Source organism: Crinia signifera, chromosome 1, assembly GCF_055691185.1.
Source record: "Crinia signifera chromosome 1, ASM5569118v1, whole genome shotgun sequence".
In the NCBI taxonomy this organism is placed as follows: domain Eukaryota; kingdom Metazoa; phylum Chordata; class Amphibia; order Anura; family Myobatrachidae; genus Crinia; species Crinia signifera.
The window spans coordinates 458,154,541-458,171,610 of record NC_139217.1 but is presented as its reverse complement, the minus strand read 5'-3'; positions in this window follow the sequence as shown (position 1 = coordinate 458,171,610).

Below are 17,070 nucleotides of genomic sequence, written 5' to 3'. Positions count from 1 at the left end.
CCCACCACCCACAAGTTCCAACACTGGGCAGAAAATTGGGGCAGATGTATCAGACCTGGTGAAAAGATAAAGGGGGTTATACAGATTCGTTAAGTCCAACATGCATTCGCACGGGGTACCGATGTTTTGCATCTGCGCATGCACACCGTGGGACCGGCATTCGGCATCTGGGGGACTCGGAAGTCTGCGAATCCGTAGCCTTGAGAGTCAACCAGAATAAAGGCCAAAGTGGAGATGAAGTGGAAGGTGATAACTAGAGAAAGGATTATATGCAACATAAAAAGCTTGAAATATGCATGCAAATATGCATGAAAAATACTTAAAATATGCATGAAAAGTGTTAAAATATGCTACATTAAATAATAAAAAAAGTAATTTTTAACTTATTTATTAAAAAAAATCAGCATGCAATTAGTTGCAAATTAACCTCAAAAATAGGCCCACAGCATCTGCAGATATTTTCTTCCTGGCTGCTACAGCAGACTGCAGCGTCCAAAGCTCTTCTTGCATCAACTACACGGACCCTCATCTCCAGCGCCGATGGATTTAAATGTCAGCATAGCGTGTGAGGGCAGCGCAGTGGACCACTTCCTCCCTGTGCCGCATATTCACTGTGACACAGCATTTCCTCCGCGCCGCGTGATGTCACAACCCTTCTGCCCGCCTCCTCTGCTGTAGAACTCTGTCTCTTGGTGTAAAGTCCCAGGCCAGGGGAAGGCAAAGGTTCAGGAGCTTCGTAATGGCATCCGCCCGACTGACTTTTATCAACATGGATTGGCAGCCTAGAGCGGTGTCAGACATAGCGTACATCCAAGGTTCCCCACACTGCGCACATATTGCCCCAGCCTGCACACTCTACCACTACCTGGCCAGCAGCAGCAGGGCAAAGCAGTGCTGTGACTTGCGGGTGCAAAGGGGGCAGGCCCTAAATATGCACCATCTCTATATTTTAGGTAAAATATGCAAAACCAGTGAGAATAGCCAAAATATGCAAATGCATATACTCCTGTCTCTAGTGATAACACACCAGCCAATCAACTTCTAACTGTCATTTTCCAAACAGCTGATTGGCTGGTGCATTATCATCTTCTACTTTATCTCCACTTATCTCTTCACACATCAGTTGTTTCTAGATCCAATTCTGTTTCTTGACCAAGATGTGAGGTTAGGTGAGGGCGGAAGTTGTTAGATGCCCTCACAGCGGTTTTTATTTTATTTATAATTTACATAGGTGTAGGGTATTTTATTTCAGCTGGATTATACCCTCCCTGGCTCACTTCGCTCAGCACAGATTTAGGTACTTGTTTAGTTTCACGGCGGCAGATATATCGCATGCGAGTTGATTTTATATAGTGTAGCGAGCGCAGTGAGCCACCAAGCCTGAAGCGCGGCGAGCGGACGCCGATTTCTTTACAAGTATTCTGTGGCGAGCGCAGCAAGCCCCGCAAGGGGCAGAGGAATACATGTAAAGTAATCCACGTCCCCTCGCGGGGCTCGCTATGCTCACCACGTTTCGGGCTCGGTGGCGCGCTGCACTCGCCACACTATATAAAATCATCTCCATCTGGATAGTGGGGTTATGAACAGGGATGAAATCGCATTCCATCACATGCGATATCGCATCTGCCGCCGTGAAACTTAACTAGTACCCAGATTTATATTCCCCATCCAGGTTTTGTGGACCCAGTGCATGATGGGGAAACAGAAGTGGATCTAGCCACAACCTTAAAACATCTGCCCCTCAGGCATTTATTCAGATCTGATCACAGTACAAATTTGTTTGGAAAATGGGCAAAACCATGTGCACTGCAGGTGGGGCGGATGTAACATGTACAGAGAGAGTTAGATTTGTGTGAGTTATTTTGTTTCTGTGCAGGGTTGCAACTGGCTGCATTATTTTAACACTGCAATTTATATTTCAGTTTCAACACACCCCACCCAAATGTAACTCTCTCTGCACATGTTACATCTGCCCCACCTGCAGTGCACATAGTTTTTCCCCATTTTCCAAACACATTTGTACTGCGATCAGATCTGAATAAGGGCCCCAGTTTTGCAGAGCAAAGTTAATGAAAGTTTAATTTTGTTTAAAGTCAACCAATGCGCCGGACACATTAAAAAGAACTTTAAACTGTATTCGCTCCCAAAATATCCCTGCATGGGAACACGAGTGAATGTTGCAGAATTTCCATATCTGCTATCTTCTGCATGTGGCTGCCGTTCCTTGTTCACTCGAGTCTGCCGGGTTAAAATGACTCTGGGGATTGACTGCATTGCTCAGATAGCGCGTTCAAAACGCCCTTATTTACAGAATAAAGCAATTTATATGTCAAATAATTGGTTGACAAGAAGCGTAGCCACTTTGTTACTTGTTATGCAATGCCTCAGGCAACCGGCGCCTAGCACAAAGGAGTGCAGTGGATTTACTCTGTGAAGTCACGTTAAAACTTCTCTGTTGATTTCGGCTTTGGTCTAACAATAGCTCCAATCATAAACGGCTCCTGTTTCACTACAAAGGCGACCACCTACCGCGCTGCTACTTACTCCTCTCAATTATGTAAATCACAATAAATTTGCTGTTTTTTTGTAAGTCGGCTTAATTAATGTGAGAAAAACTTTGGCATCATGTGATAGAGCGCGTAAACTTACATTTCAAAGTTTTATTTTTGTTTTTTCAGATTTTTGTTTTTTTTTTAGGAACAAAGCTACGTAAACATGTTTTTTTTTCTTAGTTTTCTTCTGTTGGCTTTGTTATATTTGAAGTTTTTTTTTTGCTTTTCATGAAATCCTCAAGAAGCGATTTATCAATGGGGGATCAAACTACATCATTCCCCCCCCCCCCCTTCTTCATAAAAATGCAGAAACGCAGCATGCTATTAATTATGTAACTAGAGTGTCTTTGAATGATATTGAAAATAATTTCTGGACTTAGTGACAGCAGATATGTTTGGAGATTGCAGAAAAAAAAAATTAAAGGGAGCAATTTGTAGCGGCAATCTTTGGCTAATCTTCCGCTAATTATCAATAATGCTGTAATCTATATGGTAAAAAAAAAAAAAGAAGAAAGAGATGACAGATTAAAATGATGTAATTGTGAAAAGTGAAGTTTGTATAACTGTGGAGATTCCTCTAGAAAGTCCTGTGATGAATTGAGCCCTGTAAGCTGGATCATATAAAGTCTTGGTCTTTATTTTTCATAGCAGATAAACAGCATACCAGGTAATCAGCACAGTAATGATGGTTACAGCATGTGCAGCATACAGGTCACAGCATAGTAAAAGCACTTCAGGAAGCTCCGGTGGTCCCTACCATAGCCCACAACCTGGCCTATCACTTGGGCAGCCAATCCACCATCCGGAGCATTTTCTTTATGTCCTGGAAACACTTCAATCAAGAGAGCACAGGTGCTGCTGATTACACCAGCTTGGTGCTTCTACTGCTCCAAAACCCGGACTACTGTAGATCCTACACATTACACTCATGTGGAGAGATGCTGTCTCAATCATTTTCTATATTTGGGGTGCATAGGTAGAGTAGACACAATCTGAGTGTAGGAAAAAAGGAAAAAATAGTCTGCACTTCCGGGCACCTGGTAGTACCACATACTACAAAGTATATGCCAGAAAAAAAGAGAAAATAGGCACCCTGCGCTTCCTATTGGGGTAGATGGAATGACTGAATGATGGTAATTTCCTTTTTGTGATCTCCTTCTATGATAAACAGTTCTTTTTCCTCGAGTAAGGTTCTTCAATTTTTTTTTTCCACCTCAAAAAGAGGTGCAGATTTTCCTTAGATGTTCAATACACATATATCATAGAAAAAGGGGTGAGGGTACTCGTACCGTATACAGGCCTCTCCTGGATCTGCTTCTGGAGAATTAATGCAGGGGTCCACCCGGGTTGTTACATCTGACCCCCCCCATACGCTCCATAACTGGCCTTTGGTGAAAGGCCAGATACGGTACCAGTCTTTGTTTGTTTTTTATATATATATTGTGTGTTTTTATATAAATAAAGTGGTTGGTAGATTACGCTATGACTGTTTCCCTTATATATCTCTGAGGAAACTGGGAAAGGATTGGATCATTGGAAACATTCCGGATCTATTAAGTGACCCCCTATCTACACCTGAATTCTTGGCCTATAGGAGAGGCCTGTATACGGTACGAGTACCCTCACCCCTTTTTCTATGATATATGTGTATTGAACATCTAAGGAAAATCTGCACCATGAGATTTTCTCTATTTCCTTTTTGAGGTGAAAAAAAATTGAAGAACCTTACTCGAGGAAAAAGAACTGTTTATCATAGAAGGAGATCACAAAAAGGAAATTACAATCTGAGTGTAATCTTTAATTACATATCTTTTAAAATGTGGAGGCACAGAACTGTATATAAGTAGCACTGCACACCGAAGATGTCGGCATGTTCATTTCATAAAAAAATTTATGATGGATCTCAACAGAGGCCACTGGAGAACCATAACTTCAGGGCCACCAGTGGGCACAGCTGTCCCAGGCCCGGCCACTCTAACAGAGAGGGAAGGGTCTACCGCACCGCCCGACTGCCTCCGCTGAGCTGCCCCTGCTGCAGCCCACTGTTTCCGAAGCATAGGCTTCTCCTTCACCTCCGGATGCCGGTGAGCCAATCAGAGATCTCATACCGGCAGCCGCTCTGTTTGGCTGCCGGGCCGCAAGACCCGATTGGCTTACAAGTTGGCGCCATATTTTAAATGGCCGTCAGCGTCCGGAGGTGGAAGAGAAGACTACGCTCTGGAAGCAGTGTATTCAGCTGGGTCAGCGCATCGGAAGGGAGGGTGGGGGAGCCTGCGCTTCACTTCACCCTTCTCCCCCCAAGTGACCAGCAGAGCCGGGCGGTAAGTGAGGAGTGGGGGCAGACTAGAAATCAGTCCGGGGCCCCACAATTCTATAATGATCTTCTACAAATACAAGAGTGGTCCGGAATAAAGTGGTCAGTGGCGGAACTTCACCTCATAGAGGTGAGGAGTAGTTAGCCTAATATATATATATATATAAAAATATATATATATATATAATCAAAAGTACCTTGTACTTACATATGTGATTAGTAACGTAAACGGCAGCCTCTCCCGATCCGAGCTGCCCTTTGTGATGGCCTCTGGTCTCTCCTGGATTTATGACCCAGTAGTCCATCTGCACATGTGTAGAGTGACGTGGTAGCTGCGGGGGGTGATGGGAGGGATTCCAATGGTTCCCTCTGACAGCATCAATGAGGAAAGAAGACCCCTCCATTGTAAACTTAGTGTCCGAGGCTTAGTACATATGTTGAAAATGTGGTAAAAAAATCAGAAAACAAGGTTTTTAATGCATTTAACCATTAGAACATCCGGCCCTCAGAGTCAATCTACTGGGAGCAGGATTATAATCAGTCCGCTCATCCCTACTAGAGAGACACCTCTTCGCAGCAGTTGTTAATTGTATGCCCTATGATTACACCCTATGGACATCTTATGGGGTACCATAGCCCACCTTCTCATACTTGCCTGCTGTGTAATCCGCCTTTCAGGGAGAAGAAACTGTGCAGGATGTATAGCGATCACATAGCCCCCGTTTGTCCCCATGATGTTAATCAGGCGTTCACAGGGAGGGGCGAGGCAGTTGGCATTTTGGACAAGGGATTTTTTCAGATTTTGCAATATTTTTTTTTTTCATACTTACCTTGTCCCCTGGTGGTGCTCCGATGGTCCCCCGACATCCACGGTGCCCCCCAGCATCCATTGCGGCCTTCAGGATCCTCTTCAGTGGCATCTCTGGTCCCAGGGGTGCATTGCATGAGTGCGTGCGTGTGCCAGTGATGTCAGCGACACGCCCGCACATTTGCGCAATGCACCCCTGGGACCGGAGATGCTGCTGAAGAGGATCCTGGAGGCCGCCGTGGACACCGGGGGACGAGGTAAGTATGGAGAAAAAAAAAATATTCAGAAAAAACAGGGTTTTCTGAATATTTCGGTTTTCGGAATAGACGGATAAGGGAGACCCGACCTGTAATAATAATTAGCCAGTTAAGGGTTAAACAAGCACTACATTTACATGCCAGGAACTGTTCCTTGACAACCTCTTCTCCTAAACACTTACCCAGCTCCCCCAATTTATGTTTTTTTTTAAACATGTGTCTGTAATGCACTCATATATTTTTTTTTTTTTACATATTTTTTTTAAAAAGGCAAATCATTAATTCTTCATCTGGAGATGAATCACGGTCAATTAACAGGAACAATTCTAATTAACTGGCATAATTAAAAAACTAATAATGTTTATCATTATTGTTATGTACAGTGGCATTACAGAGGAGAAGGCGCATCAAGCCTCCATTTACATAGTCGCACAGTAGATCATTTATACTCAGTCGCCACGGCAACCACATCGGCGGTGGTAACAGCGATGCGCAGCCCTAGATTGTTCCAGCTATACAGCTTTATAAATTATGCCAAGAAAAAAAGTAATTGTAATGTCAGTATAATTTCCTTTTAATTATCCGTTAATGAAAATAAACATTCATTTAAGAGGGAAAAAAAATAAAAATTTCCAACGCAACTTTTAGTCACCTGTCTAAGGCTGGATGTTTATGTTTTCCTTCCCCCCGTAGGGGTAATTATTAAAAAAAAATAATAATAAAAAAATGTAAAAAAATCTACAAACTCTTGCCCCTCTCAATAATATCTGTTCTGTTACCTTGTTACTTTTTTTTTTTTTACATTGTTTTGTTCGCTTGTGTGTTATTTGGTATTTTTATAGTCCGGATCCCTTGAAATTAATTTAGGTATTTTAACCAAAATGAAAGACGGAGCGCTCTGAGTCTTCCAATTAGAGGGCTAATGGCAATAATTATGTTATCCAATTATGTGGAAAGTTTAGAAATAGTTCCAACAAATATATTATGGATTAAGAACTCAAGAGCGACAACAAACTTACGTTCTGAGGTTCCCCGGGAATACCGTCAGATCCTAGCTGTTAAACTAAATCATTGCTGGTATAAAATGCTACATTCCCAATAGCAAAGGCTCCTTATTTATTCCCATGCAGGAGCAGAGAGCGGGAGGGGGCAGATGTACAATGCAATGCCTCCATTATGGTGAGGCTTAGCGTCTGCAGTGGGCCTGATATTCCCAATGGGGCCTGGTCATGCTTTATTGTGTTCCCTCCCTATTTACTGTGTATCTAGACCAGACTAGGCCAACTTTTGGCTCTCCAGATGTTGGGAAACTACACATCCCAGCATACTTTGCCAATGTTTTAACATTCCATAATTCCAAAAAACTGTGGCAATGCATGCTGGGAGTTTCCCAACAGCTAGAGAAACTCACAGTTTGGCCAGGCCTGATCTAGACACCATCTATCTAATCATCCACACCCACTACAACACACGGTGTGTTTGCTGCACTCACTGTGTGATTGGGGACGCATGAATATAATGGGCAGTATTCAATGAGCATTTTGGCGATGTGCAGCGAATCCTGTTTAGGATTCGCTGCACATTCACCACTGCTCGCCGGCTCCAGTATTCAATGAGTCAGGGGCTCGCTGCCCCTGACCGGCAAATTTAAATTCCTGTGGCAGATGCCGCAGGGAGCCTTAGGACGGCGGCAGGCAGGGAGATGGAAGTCTCCCTGCCTGCCCCAGAACGTTTGTGGGGGGGAGGTGGGCTCCCTGGGTGCCAGGCAGCACAGGCTGCCCCCCGGGGGTGCCAGCAGGGGACCGGGTATATTCACTACACCCGATCATGCATATGTACTGATCGGGTGAAGTGAATATATCAATATCTAATGAGCGGCTCGGCTCCGGCCCCCTGCTGGCTGCTTTGTGTAAAAAAAATATATATATATATTTTTAAATTAAATATATATTCATGTGCTTACAGCACATGAATAAAAATAGCATGCCCCTCCTCAGAATAAAATTCCTGATTTTTTGACACCAAATGTAAAAAACAAAACACTTTATTTTAAAAGTTCACCTTCCACTTCACCATAAAAAGATAGCGATTGCTACTCGGTGAATCATGGCGAAAAAAACCTTGAAATGTATTCGCCATGTGGTCATTGAATAGGGTGATTCACCGTTTTAGTCAGAAATTCGCCTTACAGAACAAAATCGCCATAAAAACCTGGCGAATCAGCCTCATTGAATACCGCCCTATGTGTCCAGGCATAACAGTGTCTGCTGTAACCGTTCTCCGTTGTACTGAATACAAGTCCCACATGCAGATCTCAGTAAGATGCATCACGTTTGAGCAGTAATCCCAACTCATTTCGAACACAGGTGCTTCATCAGAAGGCCAACATCACAAATCACATAAAGCTCATTATTACAGGAGCTGCAACAAATGAGTCTATGGAACATTACATTAATGTCTGGGATTCCAGAGAGGTCCCATCCGTGGGATGCCGGCCAAAATACATAGCTCAGCATGAAAATAGGCTAAAATGAAGAGGGATGTAAATACCATCAGAATGCAAGAAATGTATGAGGCAGATTTATTCACTTTGTTTTTACTAAAATAATGTAAATAATAATGTAAGAAAGGTTGTTTTCACACCATTTTCACATCATTTTAGTATCAGTTAAGGTCCCCATACACAATTATTGTATACAATATCTCATCTCATCGCATCTCGGTTTTGCGATGAGATGAGATCTAGTACAAAAAGTATGTGCAGCACATCACATCTCATCGCAAAACCGAGATGCTAGGAGATGCGATATTGTATACACAGGGCCGGGGCACCGGAGCGCCCCAGGTGGGTGGGGCGCTCACCCGCTCCACGGGGGTGTGTGTGTGCGATGTGGCCGCCCGACCCGTGCTACTCTGGGGGAGGGGGGCTATGGGGAGTGCGATGGTGCCGGCGCACTGCTCGAGGGGGGGTGGGGGTTCCGCTTTGTGCCCGCCGTGCTGCCTGGGGGGGGGGTTTGCCGTGCTGTGTTGCTCTGCTCGGGGGGTTGTCGTGCTGTGTTGCTCGGGGGGTTGCCGTGCTGTGTTGCTCGGGGGGTTGCCGTGCTGTGTTGCTCGGGGGGTTGCCGTGCTGTGTTGCTCGGGGGGTTGCCGTGCTGTGTTGCTCGGGGGGGTTGCCGTGCTGTGTTGCTCGGGGGGGTTGCCGTGCTGTGTTGCTCGGGGGGTTGCCGTGCTGTGTTGCTCGGGGGGTTGCCGTGCTGTGTTGCTCGGGGGGGTTGTCGTGCTGTGTTGCTCGGGGGGGTTGCCGTGCTGTGTTGCTCGAGGGGTTGCCGTGCTGTGTTGCTCTGCTCGGGGGGTTGTCGTGCTGTGTTGCTCGGGGGGTTGCCGTGCTGTGTTGCTCGGGGGGTTGCCGTGCTGCACACTCACCGAGATGCAACTTCCTTCCTCCTCTGCTGCTGCTGCTGTGGTAGCTTTCCTGCTGCTGGCCTGCAGCTCACTACCACCCTCCAGTGGCCGTGTATACAATAATTCTAACATGTAAATGAATTAAAGGGCTCTTGGGTCCGTTTTTTTTAAACTTTTTAACACACCTAGCAACAGTTTAAAATGTCCTGGCAGGAACCCCGTGTGTGGCCCTGGCTCGTGCTCCCAAAAAGGGGGTGTGGCCTCCCAAATGGGGCACGGCTTTGCGGCAATCCAGTGATCACATATTTGTGCCCCCGTTTTCATCACTGTTGGGGCATGGACAGTGCTCCGAGATTTGTTTTCCATGCCCCCTGTCTCACTGCCTCCCTGCACTGAAGCTAAAGTATGCGCATTTGCACAGCATCTATTACCCGCTGCTCTGCTAAACATGGCAATACTCTCCCCCCCCCCCCCCCCCCCCACACACACACACACACTGTGAGACACTGCTGGCTGCGGGTGGGATGCAGGACAGCCCCCCCCCCCCCAAATGGGACCGTCGTGCAAAATTGGGGACAGTTTGGAGGTATGCTTTCATCTGCTTCTTCTTTTTTTTTTTATAACCATATCACATTTCCCATACTTATAATGGGAAATGAGATCTGGCCTGAGGAAGTGCAGGTAGCAGGGTCTAGACAGTGGCGCCCAAGCAGCGGGGGGCTGGTAGCTTGTAGCACTATTTGTCAGGGGGCGGGGCGGGATGCGCTGCTGAATTTGAAAAGACTGGCCAGATGCTGATTGGCTGAATTCTCTCAGCCAATCAGCGTCCAGCCAGTCTTTTCAAATTCAGCAGCGCTCCCTTCCCGCCCCGCCGCCTGACAAATAGCACTACAACTACAAGCTTCCTGCCCAGACCCCGGAGCCTGCCACCTCAGCCTCAGCAGCTCCCCGGGGGAGTGCCGTCTTCTCCATTGGGGTGGGCCCCTAGAATCCTCGGGCCCCTGGGCAACTGCCCATTAAGCCCAATGGGAAAGACGGCACTGGCTGTGCACGTATCCAGCCATTGGGATACAGTATGTGTGTAGGATGTCAGATGGACGTGGCCGATCACTGTGGAAAAAATTTAGCTCCCCCCCCCAAATTCAACCAGGGATCATGGTCATCTGGTCCTCCTGCACTGCTGCGCGACACCGGGTGCAGTAAAGTGATGCTGCAAAGTGACTGCTCACCTTACAGCAGCAGAAAATAATCCGATGGCCGACAGCCCTCACGGAGCACCGAACACCAGTCAGGAAAGTATAAGCAGCATGCTCCACTAGCCGGGGAGGTAATACCACAGCTGGGGGACACATTACTATTGGTCTCAGAATCTTCCAATCAACTAGTCAGCCCAGACTGGGGACTCCTGAAGGAGGGGACTCCCATCGGGGCACCAAAGGCCAAGGCGGACTTTCTATGCTCAGCACCCATGGCTCGGTGGGTGCCAAGTGTAGAAAAAAAGAACAAATACGGTCTTATTCACATCCCCGCAACCCTCCCCCACATGCGGGTACTTGGAGAGCCTGAAGTACCAGTATGGTAACCGGGTGCTTCTCTCATTGAAAAAAATAAATAAGGGAAAATAATAGGGGAGCGTTGATTGGCTTAGAGAGGCGATTCTCCGGTTCTCTCAGCTAATAAGCGCTTCCACCATTCACTTCTTTGTGGAGAACCGCTGCTACATTGGTTGGATTATTAGATGTCCCGGGGGTAAATTTACTAAGATGGGAGTTCTATTGAAGATGGGATGTCGCAACCAGATTGTACTTCTCATTTATTTAGCACCATCTAGAATATAATAGATCCCATCTTCAATAAAACTTCCGTCTTCGTAAATTTATCCCACAGTGTCTATATAGACAGTAAATACGTAGGTCGACCTCAAAATGTCAACATGCACCTGGACCTCACTAGATATAATAGAGATTGGGGAGGGGATTTACAGTTTGACTTAACAGAGAAGGACTGGGAATAAAGTTTCCAGGCCACTTTTGTTAGCTTGATTGAGACGCAGTTCAAGTTTTTATCACACTGGTACAGGTGCCCCTTGACACTTGCTAAAATGTTCCCGGGTGTGCCAGACACCTGTTGGCAATGTAGCAATGAAACAGGTTCCCCATTATATATATTGGTGGGAGTGTCGCTCGCTTCGACCCTTTTGGGATAAGTTATGTTTATCAACGGATCAAGGAAAATCTTCTCTTTGTGGGTTTTGAATAAATAATAGGAAGGCCACACAACTAGGGTGGCCAATCCCGGGATCAGGATCAGCGGGATCCCCCACAACTTCGGGATTTCAGTCCCGGGATAGGAGTTTCCAGTCTAATGCCGGGCAGTGTCTGAGCACACGCTCACACGCTGCCTGGCTTCTCCCGGCAATGTGACTCTTGCCAGCGTGACGAGGTCAGAGGTCATGCTATGCAGGCCACACAGCTGCACAGCCTGCCTGAGCCGCCTTGATCCTGGGCGAGCTGGTCGCCCACCCGCACCATTCCCTCGTGTCAGCTCCTGGAGAAACACCCCGCCCACCCACCCTGCTCCAGGTATCATCTGCCCGTTCAACCACCCACCCGGCTCCCAGGAGCATCGGTCCACCCACCTGGCTCCCGGCAGCAACAGACCGCCCAACCACCCACCTGCGTGGGAATGTAATCAGGAATGTAATCATGATGTGTTTTTCTTCTGATGCATTCATTTTCCTTGGTCTGCAACTATGATCATCGGTGAGGATTTTGGGGAGTCACCTGCGCACTGAAGCTTAGTGTTGGGCTGCCGCACTCACGGATGACTGTCTCCGTTAGATTTACTAAATTTTAGTATGGGGTGGTGCCACGTTCTGCCCCTGTCTGTCTGTAATATATTAATAAATTGCTTTACTATATATTTTGCATAAATGTTTTTATTTACTATACTGTAGGTAAAAACAGAAATTGTAATGCAATTAAGTCTTACAAAAATATGTACACTATGTACACGTACATAGACTTTGCAGTGTCCCTGACTGGCTCCCAGCTTCGTCAGTTGTACCCTCAAAGTTTATGTATTTGTATAATGAGCATTATACTGCATGCATGCAAAATATACAAATCGTGGTGGAAAGCATGGGGAAAAGAACAGGAAAATAGGGGACGGAGTATGGGGGACAAACAAAACAAAGCAAAACAAAGAAAAATAGAAGAGAAAAAATAAAATTGATGTTTTGGCACAAATAAATTGGTTGCGATTTTGAAGACAAAGGGTGGTTATACCAAATATTGATTTGCCTTCTGTTCATTCACTTTACATTTTGTTAAATGATAAAAATAAACGATTAACACTTTTAAAAAAAAAACATTATTACTTTGCAGAAGTTTTTTCACACTTACCAAAAACATTTGCGCAGTACTGTAAATAAAATGATTATGGTTGTTATTATTAGATTGGTTTAGGCATAAAATCAATAATTAATCAATGTGTTCACAACTTTCTTCTGACAAATTATGATTTGTTTAAGAACTGGTGAACAAAATCAATACATAACATTCCCCTCTCCTTTTTCCTTGTAGCCACAGACTGGGCTATTTTTTGCCCATTGGGGCCGATTCGGTAGCGAGCTGTACTGAATTAGGCCCATTGTGTGAGCGATGGAGCTGGTAGTGGTATTTTTCATAGTCCTGCGCACTCCACCGCGGTGCGGTCAAAAAGAAAAGCAGTAGGTTTGGTATCTCATAGATTAGTAGAAGTGTGAGAGTATGACCACTAGATGGCAGCACATCCATAACATAGTGGAAGCAGTACATGATTTGTTCCTGTGAGAAGAGGATAAAACCAGCTACAAATCATTTCTTGAAATACTTCATCTTCAAAAAGTTTCCAAATTTAAATTTGACAAGAAAAATAACTTATTCCAGAGCGTGTTACCGAGTTTGAGCAAGTAGCGAGTTAAAACTAGAGTACAGCACTCTTTGTTTGCAATGTTTGCAGAGCACTCGGGCCCCTGAGCTCAGGAGGGCCCACACTGCAGACATAAATCACTAGGAATGGCGATGCCACCAGTTCCCTGTGATTTGCAAATGCACACCGGAGATGTCCCTGGAAACGAGGCATGGACACCATGTTCCCGGAGACCTGCGCATGAGCATTAGACTCTGACACAATGCCAGAGTCTTCTCACCCTCAGAGAGGAGAGTGCCCACAGCAGATCCTCTCCTAAAATATCCCTGGCTGGCACATACAGTCTATAACATACCTCTCAAATTGTTAATCTTCAAATCAGGGCCTGCTGCACAAAAGGTGCAGGCACCCAAAAAGGGGGTGGGGCTATGCGGAGAGTGGGCTGGGCAAGAGGCGGGATAGCATCTCAGGCGCTTGATAAACTGCGATGTACACAGTTTACCAAGCCAAACAGCGCTGTGTGCTGTGTGATTTTGCTGAGTGATCCTGAGTGATCTACATTGCATAAGATCGCTCAGCAACATCTCCCCATGTGTAGGCCCCTTTAGTCTTTTTACATTCTTTGAGTTGAGTCAAATCTGTTCTTTCTGCTACTCACAACCCAAGACACTGTCCAGTTAAGGGGGGGAGGGATAACATTTGGCGGCCATTGTTTTTTTCAGTGAGATTTGCTCTCCTATGTATATACTGTGTGAACGGCTCGTTGGAAAGGGTGAATGTTCTGCACTTCATTTAACCATGCAAACAGTGACAGATGTACTAAACATGGCAGCGTGCTGTAGGATGGGAAATATAATTGCTCTATTGATCCAAGTGCAGTAGTTTGCAAGACACAATCTGGGAACCATTGGGTTCCAGATATCAGAGACCATTACATGAATGAGGAGCACTAATTAATACCGGGAAGCAGGTTTTACAAATGAATTAATTAACGACAGCAAACTTGCTCTTGGAGCTCACTCTTTCACCCTGAAATGTAACCATTTTGTCTCATTAAAAGGATAGGACACGATCTCCGCCTCCTCCCGCTCTTTTCTGGCGCAAAACAATCCAGTCATGTTATGGCGTGAAAATGTGCCCCCCCCCCCCCCCACCACCACCCTTAGAGTCCATTACACTCAGCAAGGGAGAACTCGGTGCTTCAGACAAGAACTGCATTGCAAAATGATCTCACTCAGGAACCTCAGCAAAGTGATATGATGGCAAATCTAATTATGTACGGTGAAGTGTTTAACCATATTGGGACTCCCAATTGGTACCAATATAAAGTATAAGACCCCCCCGGCCCCCACCCCAATAAAACCCCCAGAAATACAAACAAACAAATAACAATAATAAATATTCTTCAAATAACTAAGAGTAACGGGTCTGTCCTTTATCTCTGATTGACAGTCAGGGCGCTTACAGCCCGTGGAAGCAGCTGCTGATTGGCTGGCGACTCCGCAAATGACAGAACTCACGTGGGTTCCGCCATTTACACTGTATGGACTGTGTCCATCTGGAACACTGGACTTTCCTACCAAAATGTTAACAGTTGGAAGGTATGCTGTATGTGTGACTCAATCATACCTCCCAAACAGTGGTGGATTTTACCCATGGGCTGCAGGACTGCAGCCCCCCTCCCCCCAGTACAATCTGACATCGTACTCAGTGTTAGTGAAGCCAGATGAGACTACACTGGCTTCACTGTAACTGGCAGTGATTTTCTATTGGAAATGCTACCTGTCAGTCACAGTCACGCAAGGCTGTCCCATTGGGAGGTTTTCCTTCATTCAGGACTGCCAGTCTGGGATGCGATAGGCAGAGAGCTGGCTTCCTGTAGGAAGCCACTCCCTGTCTTACTGTGCAACCCTAACCAGTGTCTAGGGCCTGCAGCCAATGCAGCCTGCAGAAGTTAGGTTTTTGCACATGTGCACAGCCATCACCAGTACTGTGCATTATGCAGGTGCTGGGGCCCGGGCCGGCAGTGGAATAAGTGGAGACCCAGCAGCATGGCTAGCGGCAGCCAACCTTCTATGCCCAGGTAGGTACCACCACTGCTCCCAGCTGTCCCAGAAAGTCCTGTTTTATCTGGGATGTTCATGGGTTGCAGTGTCTCATGGTGGGGAGGACACATGGCATCTATACAATGCAGGGAGGGTCTCTGGGAGCAGCTCAGCATCAGAACAATGAAACAGGGGGATGCTAAGTGGCAGCACCCCTCCCCACAAGGCCATGCCTATTTTTGGACAGGCACATTTCACCAGCACAATTGTCAGGAGGTTTGTGCAGCAGTATGTACAGTATATTACAATTAACTACAAATGCTTACCTATCCCCTGTAGGAATATGCATTTACTCACATTGCCATAGACAATTCCAGAGGCTTATTTACCAAGCGGCAGTACTTGGGTTCTTATTATGCCCATAATTATTTTTCGCGCCATATAATAAAATCATTGACCCTTTTAGTTTTTGGCCATTAAAACAATCGGAAGCACTTGGTTTTAGAACCTGATGGTTAGTAAATAAATTAAACCCAATACCCCGCACTGTATACTTAACAGGGTGTATTAAATTCCTGCAGCCCCATTAAGAAATGACTAGCTCAAAGAAGCAAATGATAAATAAAAATCCTAAGCAACGCTTAATAAACAGGAATAGATATTGTTTGCTTTGTAAACATCGCCACCTTGTGACCGCAGCCATTACAGCACCATTTATCTCAAATGATTTTATGTTAGACTATAAATCTACAAAATGTCTTTGCTGATGCAAGTATCCAACCGTGTCTGCTGGAAATCCACAGCTACACACACCGCACCCGTGACACGGCTGCACAAGTACACATGGTAGACCGCAGGTGTGACTTATTAGTTATTACGCCAGGCTACGTCATAGTAACCCGGCTCACTTGCTCGCTGTGCCAGGTTTGCTGTGACTAATGAATGTGAATGAGATTGTGCTACTGTGTGAAATAATTTTAATTGGGGGTACAGTCAGTGCCAGATTAAGCCTTCGGGGGGCCCGGGGCACTATAGACAGGGGGGCCCCCTTTGCACTTGTCATTACTGGCTGCAAACTGCATAGGATAATATTACACTGTCAATCAAAACAGAGTAAAGGCAGTATAAACTTGGTCAATGGGTAACTTCAGGGGATATATATATATATATATATATACACACACACATATACATACATACATACATACATACATACCACATGAAAAGCCTGTGTTTGTCCCTCTGCACCTTACTCTGTAGGAGACCTCACAGTCCCAGTGCTGCCTCTGATTAAAAACCCTCCCATGACTAGGCTGCTGCTGCTGTTATCCATGGGCGTGAGAAGCATGTAATGAGCTCCACCAATCAGAGCTCAGCACAAATGTCTCAGTCTCTGCCCTCTGGTGCAAAGTGTCATGGGACTTAGTCAACTCCCAGTAATGCACTGCACACTTGGCACCATTGCCAATGCGCAGCACCATTAATCATTGTCACATTGGCAGATAGGTGAAGCTGCAGCACTACCCCACTCCCATGCACAAAACCTTTAGCTAAAAAAAAAAATACATGCCAACCACAGGGGGCCCCTAGCTAGAGGGGGGCCCAGGGGCACTTTGCCCCCATTATAATCCGGCCCTGGGTACATTTGTATAACCACTGTCCCTTTATAAAGTATGGGAGATAGAGCATTAACCATACTTGCCTACCCCAAATCGGGTTCTCCTACCGGCCCCCCGGGAAGGTGGGCAAGTTTCCAGCATTTTTGCCACAGCCCCTGCTA